At 47.7% G+C, this 11535-nt stretch overlaps 1 long non-coding RNA gene across 1 annotated transcript; it reads left to right on the top strand.

Annotated features, from left to right (window-relative positions):
- The first annotated feature begins 342 nt into the window (after window positions 1–342).
- On the top strand, window positions 343–9724 carry LOC135980089 (uncharacterized). The gene is made up of 4 exons (XR_010597320.1): window positions 343–758; window positions 1180–4352; window positions 4774–8387; window positions 8483–9724. It is a non-coding gene; the product is annotated as an uncharacterized LOC135980089 (long non-coding RNA).
- Window positions 9725–11535: the final 1811 nt, after the last annotated feature.

Raw genomic sequence — 11535 nt, 5'->3', positions numbered from 1 at the left:
TGCGTCTCTGAACCCCTTTGGGTCTCCGTTAACAGGTTGGTGAGTGTGACTGCCCTGTAATCAGGGTGCAAGTCACCTCCCCGTGTCTTTGGAGGGGCATTGAGCTCTTTGTTCAATTGAGCAATGTGACCGCCCTGTAACTGGGGTCTGGGTCTCTGCCCTCTTGCTCATTTGGCTTTACGCCGTGCTCTGCCCCATTAGTCAGCGTGACAACCCTGTAATTAGGGTCCATGTCAGAAGCCTCTCTACGATGGGACATATCGAGCTCTTTGGTACTTTGACAGCTTGACCTTCCTGTAATTCAGACTATGGTCTCTCCTCTTTGGCTAATGGCAGCGACCACCCTGTAATCAGGGTACAGGTTGCATCTAGCTTTTGAAATCTGGGGGATTAGAATCATTTCCGTTACGTGGGCCGCTTGACCTCCCTGTAACTAGGGTCTGCGTCTCCGAGGCCCTCTGGGTCTCTTGGCCTCGTGCTGTCTTCACAGCCTGCTGCCAACGACCGCCCTGTAATCAGGGATCCGGTCTTTGCCCTCTAGTCTCTTGGCACTTGGCCAAATGCAGCCACTGCCCTGAATGAGCACCCTGTAAACAGGGTACAGGTCTCATCTGCTACTATTTCTGGCGCCCCCATGACACTGTGTCCAGAGTTCCGGCCCTTCCAACAGCGCTTCCAACTTGCCTGGAATTCTGCAGCCAAGTCTCCTGCTTTCTACTCACTTCTTGGACTCTTGGAGATCTGACATGCTATTGGTGGTAAGATGCGAAAGGGAGTGTCCGGGGCTGTTTTGGACGAAGTCATTCCAGGCAGTATACCTTGTCACATTGATTTAGGAATACTTGTCAATTAATTCCTTACCCCCCTTCATCATTTAATTCCTCTTGATTTTGTATGGAGGCTGCCTGGTGAAATAATTGTCAAGGGGAAATCTGGAGATTGTGGCTTTAGAGGGGAATGGGCCCAGTAGTTTTCTCACCCAGTGCAGCGTGAGAGGAGGGGGAAATGCTTGTGGAAGTGTCTGAGGACCACAAAGGACTGTCTTGGACCTAAATATCCAGACTGTCTGCAGATGCGGAAAGGAACAGTGTATCAGTAGATTACACTGAGTTTGCGTGCGGCACGTGGCATTGTCGGTTCTCACTTACACACGCCTTGTGCTCTCTCTCTCTGTTTCAGACATCATGAAGCACAAGTGGAGAAGAAGGAAGTGTCAGGAATGCCATACACGGAGGAGAAAAGAAGATGGAGGAAAAGGAAAGGAACTCTGGGCACAGTAACCAACCTCAAATCAGGCCTCAGGTCATGTAATTAGACTGTAGGGGAATCTCGAGCCTCTTAATACCTTGAGCAGCGTGACCGCCCTGTAAGCTGGGTCCCGGTCTGGGCTATTGTGTCGTTTTGACATTCTGCTCCGTTATCTGGCTATTGAGGGTGACTGCCCTGTCATCAGGGTGCAAGTCACTTCCCTCTGTCTTTGGAGGGGCATTGAGCTCTTTGTTAAACTGAGCAATGTGACCGCCCTGTATCTGGGGTCCGGGTCTCGGCCCTCTTGCTCATTTGGCTTTACGCCGTGCTCTGCCCCATTAGTCAACGTGACAACCCTGTAATTAGGGTCTATGTCACAAGACTCTCTAGGATGGGACATATCGAGCTCTTTGGTACTTTGACAGCTTGACCTTCCTGTAATTCAGGTTATGGTCTCCCCTATTTGGCTAATGCCAGCGACCACCCTGTAATCAGGGTACAGGTTGCATCTCGCTTTTGAAATCTGGGGGATTCGAATCATGTCCGTAACATGGGCAGCTTGACCTCCCTGTAATTAGGGTTTGCATCTCCGAGGCCCTTTGGGTCTCCGTTATAGGGTTGATGAGTGTGACTGCCCTGTAATCAGGGTGCAAGTCACCTTCCCCTGTCTTTGGAGGGGCATTGAGCTCTTTGTTAAACTGAGCAATGTGACCGCCCTGTAACTGGGGTCTGGGTCTCTGCCCTCTTGCTCATTTGGCTTTACGCCGTGCTCTGCCCCATTAGTCAGCGTGACATCCCTGTAATTAGGGTCCATGTCACAAGCCTCTCTAGGATGGGACATATCGAGCTCTTTGGTACTTTGACAGCTTGACCTTCCTGTAATTCAGGTTATGGTCTCCCCTATTTGGCTAATGCCAGCGACCACCCTGTAATCAGGGTACAGGTTGCATCTCGCTTTTGAAATCTGGGTAATTAGAATCATTTCCGTTACGTGGGCAACTTGACCTCCCTGTAACTAGGGTTTGCGTCTCTGAGCCCCTTTGGGTCTCCGTTAACAGGTTGGTGAGTGTGACTGCCCTGTAATCAGGGTGCAAGTCACCTCCCCGTGTCTTTGGATGGGCATTGAGCTCTTTGTTAAACTGAGCAATGTGACCGCCCTGTATCTGGGGTCCGGGTCTCGGCCCTCTTCCTCATTTGGCTTTACGCCGTGCTCTGCCCCATTAGTCAGCGTGACAACCCTGTAATTAGGGTCTATGTCACAAGCCTCTCTAGGATGGGACATATCGAGCTCTTTGGTACTTTGACAGCTTGACCTTCCTGTAATTCAGATTATGGTCTCTCCTCTTTGGCTAATGCCAGCGACCACCCTGTAATCAGGGTACAGGTTGCATCTCGCTTTTGAAATCTGGTGGATTAGAATCATGTCCATAACATGGGCAGCTTGACCTCCCTGTAACTAGGGTTTGCGTCTCCGAGGCCCTTTGGGTCTCCGTTATAGGGTTGATGAGTGTGACTGCCCTGTAATCAGGGTGCAAGTCACCTCCCTCTGTCTTTGGAGGGGCATTGAGCTCTTTGTAAAACTGAGCAATGTGACCGCCCTGTATCTGGGGTCCGGGTCTCTGCCCTCTTGCTCATTTGGCTTTACGCCGTGCTCTGCCCCATTAGTCAGCGTGACAACCCTGTAATTAGGGTCCATGTCACAAGCCTCTCTAGGATGGGACATATCGAGCTCTTTGGTACTTTGACAGCTTGACCTTCCTGTAATTCAAGTTATGGTCTCCCCTATTTGGCTAATGCCAGCGACCACCCTGTAATCAGGGTACAGGTTGCATCTCGCTATTGAAAACTGGGGGATTAGAATCATGTCCATAACATGGGCAGCTTGACCTCCCTGTAACTAGGGTTTGCGTCTCTGAGCCCCTTTGGGTCTCCGTTATAGGGTTGATGAGTGTGACTGCCCTGTAATCAGGGTGCAAGTCACCTCCCCCTGTCTTTGGAGGGGCATTGAGCTCTTTGTTAAACTGAGCAATGTGACCGCCCTGTAACTGGGGTCTGGGTCTCTGCCCTCTTGCTCATTTGGCTTTATGCCGTGCTCTGCCCCATTAGTCAGCGTGACATCCCTGTAATTAGGGTCCATGTCACAAGCCTCTCTAGGATGGGACATGTCGAGCTCTTTGGTACTTTGACAGCTTGACCTTCCTGTAATTCAGGTTATGGTCTCTCCTCTTTGGCTAATACCAGCGACCACCCTGTAATCAGGGTACAGGTTGCATCTCGCTTTTGAAATCTGGGTAATTAGAATCATTTCCGTTACGTGGGCAACTTGACCTCCCTGTAACTAGGGTTTGCGTCTCTGAACCCCTTTGGGTCTCCGTTAACAGGTTGGTGAGTGTGACTGCCCTGTAATCAGGGTGCAAGTCACCTCCCCGTGTCTTTGGAGGGGCATTGAGCTCTTTGTTCAATTGAGCAATGTGACCGCCCTGTAACTGGGGTCTGGGTCTCTGCCCTCTTGCTCATTTGGCTTTACGCCGTGCTCTGCCCCATTAGTCAGCGTGACAACCCTGTAATTAGGGTCCATGTCAGAAGCCTCTCTACGATGGGACATATCGAGCTCTTTGGTACTTTGACAGCTTGACCTTCCTGTAATTCAGACTATGGTCTCTCCTCTTTGGCTAATGCCAGCGACCACCCTGTAATCAGGGTACAGGTTGCATCTAGCTTTTGAAATCTGGGGGATTAGAATCATTTCCGTTACGTGGGCCGCTTGACCTCCCTGTAACTAGGGTCTGCGTCTCCGAGGCCCTCTGGGTCTCTTGGCCTCGTGCTGTCTTCACAGCCTGCTGCCAACGACCGCCCTGTAATCAGGGATCCGGTCTTTGCCCTCTAGTCTCTTGGCACTTGGCCAAATGCAGCCACTGCCCTGAATGAGCACCCTGTAAACAGGGTACAGGTCTCATCTGCTACTATTTCTGGCGCCCCCATGACACTGTGTCCAGAGTTCCGGCCCTTCCAACAGCGCTTCCAACTTGCCTGGAATTCTGCAGCCAAGTCTCCTGCTTTCTACTCACTTCTTGGACTCTTGGAGATCTGACATGCTATTGGTGGTAAGATGCGAAAGGGAGTGTCCGGGGCTGTTTTGGACGAAGTCATTCCAGGCAGTATACCTTGTCACATTGATTTAGGAATACTTGTCAATTAATTCCTTACCCCCCTTCATCATTTAATTCCTCTTGATTTTGTATGGAGGCTGCCTGGTGAAATAATTGTCAAGGGGAAATCTGGAGATTGTGGCTTTAGAGGGGAATGGGCCCAGTAGTTTTCTCACCCAGTGCAGCGTGAGAGGAGGGGGAAATGCTTGTGGAAGTGTCTGAGGACCACAAAGGACTGTCTTGGACCTAAATATCCAGACTGTCTGCAGATGCGGAAAGGAACAGTGTATCAGTAGATTACACTGAGTTTGCGTGCGGCACGTGGCATTGTCGGTTCTCACTTACACACGCCTTGTGCTCTCTCTCTCTGTTTCAGACATCATGAAGCACAAGTGGAGAAGAAGGAAGTGTCAGGAATGCCATACACGGAGGAGAAAAGAAGATGGAGGAAAAGGAAAGGAACTCTGGGCACAGTAACCAACCTCAAATCAGGCCTCAGGTCATGTAATTAGACTGTAGGGGAATCTCGAGCCTCTTAATACCTTGAGCAGCGTGACCGCCCTGTAAGCTGGGTCCCGGTCTGGGCTATTGTGTCGTTTTGACATTCTGCTCCGTTATCTGGCTATTGAGGGTGACTGCCCTGTCATCAGGGTGCAAGTCACTTCCCTCTGTCTTTGGAGGGGCATTGAGCTCTTTGTTAAACTGAGCAATGTGACCGCCCTGTATCTGGGGTCCGGGTCTCGGCCCTCTTGCTCATTTGGCTTTACGCCGTGCTCTGCCCCATTAGTCAGCGTGACAACCCTGTAATTAGGGTCTATGTCACAAGACTCTCTAGGATGGGACATATCGAGCTCTTTGGTACTTTGACAGCTTGACCTTCCTGTAATTCAGGTTATGGTCTCCCCTATTTGGCTAATGCCAGCAACCACCCTGTAATCAGGGTACAGGTTGCATCTCGCTTTTGAAATCTGGGGGATTCGAATCATGTCCGTAACATGGGCAGCTTGACCTCCCTGTAATTAGGGTTTGCATCTCCGAGGCCCTTTGGGTCTCCGTTATAGGGTTGATGAGTGTGACTGCCCTGTAATCAGGGTGCAAGTCACCTCCCCCTGTCTTTGGAGGGGCATTGAGCTCTTTGTTAAACTGAGCAATGTGACCGCCCTGTAACTGGGGTCTGGGTCTCTGCCCTCTTGCTCATTTGGCTTTACGCCGTGCTCTGCCCCATTAGTCAGCGTGACATCCCTGTAATTAGGGTCCATGTCACAAGCCTCTCTAGGATGGGACATATCGAGCTCTTTGGTACTTTGACAGCTTGACCTTCCTGTAATTCAGGTTATGGTCTCCCCTATTTGGCTAATGCCAGCGACCACCCTGTAATCAGGGTACAGGTTGCATCTCGCTTTTGAAATCTGGGTAATTAGAATCATTTCCGTTACGTGGGCAACTTGACCTCCCTGTAACTAGGGTTTGCGTCTCTGAGCCCCTTTGGGTCTCCGTTAACAGGTTGGTGAGTGTGACTGCCCTGTAATCAGGGTGCAAGTCACCTCCCCGTGTCTTTGGATGGGCATTGAGCTCTTTGTTAAACTGAGCAATGTGACCGCCCTGTATCTGGGGTCCGGGTCTCGGCCCTCTTCCTCATTTGGCTTTACGCCGTGCTCTGCCCCATTAGTCAGCGTGACAACCCTGTAATTAGGGTCTATGTCACAAGCCTCTCTAGGATGGGACATATCGAGCTCTTTGGTACTTTGACAGCTTGACCTTCCTGTAATTCAGATTATGGTCTCTCCTCTTTGGCTAATGCCAGCGACCACCCTGTAATCAGGGTACAGGTTGCATCTCGCTTTTGAAATCTGGTGGATTAGAATCATGTCCATAACATGGGCAGCTTGACCTCCCTGTAACTAGGGTTTGCGTCTCCGAGGCCCTTTGGGTCTCCGTTATAGGGTTGATGAGTGTGACTGCCCTGTAATCAGGGTGCAAGTCACCTCCCCCTGTCTTTGGAGGGGCATTGAGCTCTTTGTTAAACTGAGCAATGTGACCGCCCTGTAACTGGGGTCTGGGTCTCTGCCCTCTTGCTCATTTGGCTTTACGCCGTGCTCTGCCCCATTAGTCAGCGTGACATCCCTGTAATTAGGGTCCATGTCACAAGCCTCTCTAGGATGGGACATATCGAGCTCTTTGGTACTTTGACAGCTTGACCTTCCTGTAATTCAGGTTATGGTCTCCCCTATTTGGCTAATGCCAGCGACCACCCTGTAATCAGGGTACAGGTTGCATCTCGCTTTTGAAATCTGGGTAATTAGAATCATTTCCGTTACGTGGGCAACTTGACCTCCCTGTAACTAGGGTTTGCGTCTCTGAGCCCCTTTGGGTCTCCGTTAACAGGTTGGTGAGTGTGACTGCCCTGTAATCAGGGTGCAAGTCACCTCCCCGTGTCTTTGGATGGGCATTGAGCTCTTTGTTAAACTGAGCAATGTGACCGCCCTGTATCTGGGGTCCGGGTCTCGGCCCTCTTCCTCATTTGGCTTTACGCCGTGCTCTGCCCCATTAGTCAGCGTGACAACCCTGTAATTAGGGTCTATGTCACAAGCCTCTCTAGGATGGGACATATCGAGCTCTTTGGTACTTTGACAGCTTGACCTTCCTGTAATTCAGATTATGGTCTCTCCTCTTTGGCTAATGCCAGCGACCACCCTGTAATCAGGGTACAGGTTGCATCTCGCTTTTGAAATCTGGTGGATTAGAATCATGTCCATAACATGGGCAGCTTGACCTCCCTGTAACTAGGGTTTGCGTCTCCGAGGCCCTTTGGGTCTCCGTTATAGTGCTGATGAGTGTGACTGCCCTGTAATCAGGGTGCAAGTCACCTCCCCCTGTCTTTGGAGGGGCATTGAGCTCTTTGTTCAACTGAGCAATGTGACCGCCCTGTAACTGGGGTCTGGGTCTCTGCCCTCTTGCTCATTTGGCTTTACGCCGTGCTCTGCCCCATTAGTCAGCGTGACATCCCTGTAATTAAGGTCTATGTCACAAGCCTCTCTAGGATGGGACATATTGAGCTCTTTGGTACTTTGACAGCTTGACCTTCCTGTAATTCAGGTTATGGTCTCCCCTATTTGGCTAATGCCAGCGACCACCCTGTAATCAGGGTACAGGTTGCATCTCGCTTTTGAAATCTGGGTAATTAGAATCATTTCCGTTACGTGGGCAACTTGACCTCCCTGTAACTAGGGTTTGCGTCTCCGAGGCCCTTTGGGTCTCCGTTATAGGGTTGGTGAGTGTGACTGCCCTGTAATCAGGGTGCAAGTCACCTCCCCGTGACTTTGGAGGGGCATTGAGCTCTTTGTTCAACTGAGCAATGTGACCGCCCTGTAACTGGGGTCTGGGTCTCTGCCCTCTTGCTCATTTGGCTTTACGCCGTGCTCTGCCCCATTAGTCAGCGTGACAACCCTGTAATTAGAGTCCATGTCACAAGCCTCTCTAGGATGGGACATATCGAGCTCTTTGGTACTTTGACAGCTTGACCTTCCTGTAATTCAGATTATGGTCTCTCCTCTTTGGCTAATGCCAGCGACCACCCTGTAATCAGGGTACAGGTTGCATCTAGCTTTTGAAATCTGGGGGATTAGAATAATTTCCGTTACGTGGGCCGCTTGACCTCCCTGTAACTAGGGTCTGCGTCTCCGAGGCCCTCTGGGTCTCTTGGCCTCGTGCTGTCTTCTCAGCCTGCTGCCAACGACCGCCCTGTAATCAGGGATCCGGTCTTTGCCCTCTAGTCTCTTGGCACTTGGCCAAATGCAGACACTGCTCTGAATGAGCACCCTGTAAACAGGGTACAGGTCTCATCTGCTACTATTTCTGGCGCCCCCATGAGACTGTGTCCAGAGTTCCGGCCCTTCCGACAGCGCTTCCAACTTGCCTGGAATTCTGCAGCCAAGTCTCCTGCTTTCTACTCACTTCTTGGACTCTTGGAGACCTGACATGCTATTGGTGGTAAGATCCGAAAGGGAGTGTCCGGGGCGGTTTTGGACCGTTGTCGAAAGCGGTTCTCATTTACACATGCTTTTTGCTCCCTCTCTCTGATTCAGGCATCATGAAGCAGAAGTGGAAAAGAAGGAAGTGTCAGTACCATGGCATAACTGTGAATCTGAAATGCATGGACCTTAAACACTCAAGTTGTATAGAATTATAACTTCCTATTATTAAGAAATCATCATTTCCTACTGGAAGTGCAAAGATGTGACTTAAGGGAAGGTATACATTTGAATCCTCCACTCCCCTCCAATTCTCCTCCCAAAACTCTTCAAATAAAGTTAAGGTTCAGAAAATTAACATTTACTCCAGGTAACGCCTAACTTGTGTATTTCTCACACATTTCTAAAAGGAAGCAAACAAAACTAAATGTTTTGGCAACTGGCAGTTACTCTCCGCACTTCACAACTTTCAAACACCTGCTCTACTTAAACGGTCACACCAACCAAAGTGTACCACACATTCAAAATTAACTTTGCACCTATTGTGTCAGAAGTGAGAGTGTTTTTAGTAGTTGTGTCCATTGGTGGAAGTGGCAGTAGTGGTGTTTTAGTAGTCCTTTACGCTTATTGAATTCAAAGGATGATGATGTGGATGTTTTAGGTAGGTATTTTTCTGTTAAGTCTTGGTATTTGGGTAGAGGTGCAGTATTTTGTGATTATGACTGTTTTTCTGGTATTGGTTTAGTGTGAATTGTTGGCAATTCTAGATGTTTTTGTATCCGTACATTAGTAGATGTATTTAGAGGGCAAAGCGGAGGTTGCCTGTTTGGTGCAATTTAATTGGTGTGAAAGTTAATTTCGGGTAGGTGTTTGAAAGCACTGAGGTTTGAATTTTTAGCTCAACAAGGATGCAGGACCCACCTGGCTACCTCAGTTCTTACTGTCATTCCTAATTCCAAAATCTTGGATGAAGATGACCAGGCAGAATAAAGATATCTCCAGAGACTTTCAAGAGGGTAGCATTTCTGCAGCTTTAGGGGATCCCTTAAAACCTTATTGAGCTTTTCAAAGTGTAATAATTGTGGGAAACTTCTACTTCTGCCAATTCCGTGTTGAACAATGACCTGTATTAAAGGACTTACACTGGGTAGTTAATTCTGTTCTGTATTAAGATGATTTTGCTAAAATCGCCGCTTTCTGATGTGTGAAATGAATGATCTAGCTCTGATTATACCTATTTGATAAAAGTGTGATAACGACCCCATGTTAAATGCATGGATTGAACTTTGATTGTCGTATCACATTGCTTTGCTTTCTGTAACTCCTTATTTATGAATGTATTTGTTACTATTTATGTAATTCAATTAATAAAATGTATACATTCAAGTATAGTCTCAGTTCTTTCTTTGGCTAAACAAAAAGGAATCTGATAAACTTGTGAAGAATTTTGGTATTGTTACGTTTAATTTAATTAAGATCTTTTTACCCTTTAAATGCGGTCGTTGGAAGTAACTACCCTTTAGTGGTGCAAGTTTGATTTTTCTCTTGGATCACACGTTTTGGGCAGACTGCAGTGTGATCTTGAGGATGGAGATCGCACTGCCACTTAGGTGCATAAGGTTGCCCTCCTAAAGCTTCTAAGGTGCACAAGAATAGGCCTTTGTTTGGTTCCTTCACTGTTCCCAGGCTTATAGATTGCTTGAGATCTGCAGGCCCTAAAGCTCACTTCCTGAGCACAATATATGATTGTGGCTATGATAAGATTGGACTAAAACTAGCAAGGTCCCCTGGTTTCTGCACCTTTCCCATTCAGACATTTTTTCAAAAGTAGATTAATGTAATATTTTTATATTCAATTCAATCTCAAGTTTCTCAGAAATTGACTTTTACGGTGCACTCAATTTTCAATATGCTAATACATGTGAGATAGTGTGGTCTAGTGGTTTAGAGCACTGGCCAGGGATTCAGGCGACCTGGTTTCTATTCCTGCCTCTGCTGCTGGGTCACTTGGTGGTCACTTTGCCTCCCTGTGCCAGTGTCCCCCTCCATTTAAAAAAAAAAAGTGGGGGAGGGGAGATGATTGTACTGACCTCATTTGTAAAGTGTTTTGAGATCTACAAGCACTAAACAGAATTTTTACTAAAAATGAGATTCTATAGGGGTGGGAGAGAACTAGAGATTAACTTTGGTAGGGTGCATGAAGATATAATTCACTATGGAGGCATTAATTTTGCTAATGCTGTGAAGAAAACTCTCTTGTGCATAATGAATTGAAACAGCCTCTCTCTCTTTGCATTTGTTAATTCATTTCTCCTATACCAGGTGCTTTTTGTTCCATTGAAATATGCATGGGGATGTGCTTTTTATTTATTACCCTTGCCCTATGATTTATTATTCAAAAGTGGGCAACTTGGAAAGCAAATACTCAATATTAGGTGATTGTTCGCCTGCTGTAGAAAAAGCCCGTGAAGAAGTGTGCAGCAGCTGCAGTTACACTAGGGGAACTCCACGACTTCAATAGATTCAATAGTCGTCTTTTCTCTGTTTACAGGTACTCTGACTTGCCCCTTTCCCCCTTCACTTAAACCCAATTCAGAGGCAGCTGATGAGTCGCAGGTGCAGTGGCTTCTTCCTTCTTAGAGGATGAATGGCACGCTAAGAGAGACCTGAAACCCGATGGTATGATGATGAGGGCTTTAATTCAGCAAAGTACCATTCTAGCATACCTCAGCCAGAGTCATCATGCGAACCTGGAAAAAGAAAGGGCTTCCACAGCTAAACAAAAGATCTGTCAGGACTGACTATTCAATAGAATAGATTGCTGCTAGTTAACCTGGTGTAAAGTTGGCTAAACCTCTCAAAGACTGCGTTGGTGCAGGTTGCATTTCCACTGAATAATTACCATACCTTCTGCCTATTTAAAAATTATCTTCCCTGCTGTTTGATTTGTCTATGATGGTCTTATTGTTTAAAACTATTGTGTCGTGTTGCTCTCCATTGCTAATTAGTGGAGCTTGTTAGAAAAAAACAATTGCCAGAGTTTGCTCTTTTGTTGAAATTGAAACACACTGCAGGACTGTGTCAATTCTGACAGAATCCACCAGAAACCAAGCATGTTTCCAATGGAACTTTGCCAGCCAGGCAGAATTCCATCAGAAACTTGCTTG

Source organism: Chrysemys picta, unplaced genomic scaffold (assembly GCF_011386835.1).
Source record: "Chrysemys picta bellii isolate R12L10 unplaced genomic scaffold, ASM1138683v2 scaf1811, whole genome shotgun sequence".
NCBI lineage: Eukaryota > Metazoa > Chordata > Testudines > Emydidae > Chrysemys > Chrysemys picta.
Note: the sequence above shows the minus strand (reverse complement) of the source record. Positions and strands in the feature narration are given on the sequence as shown.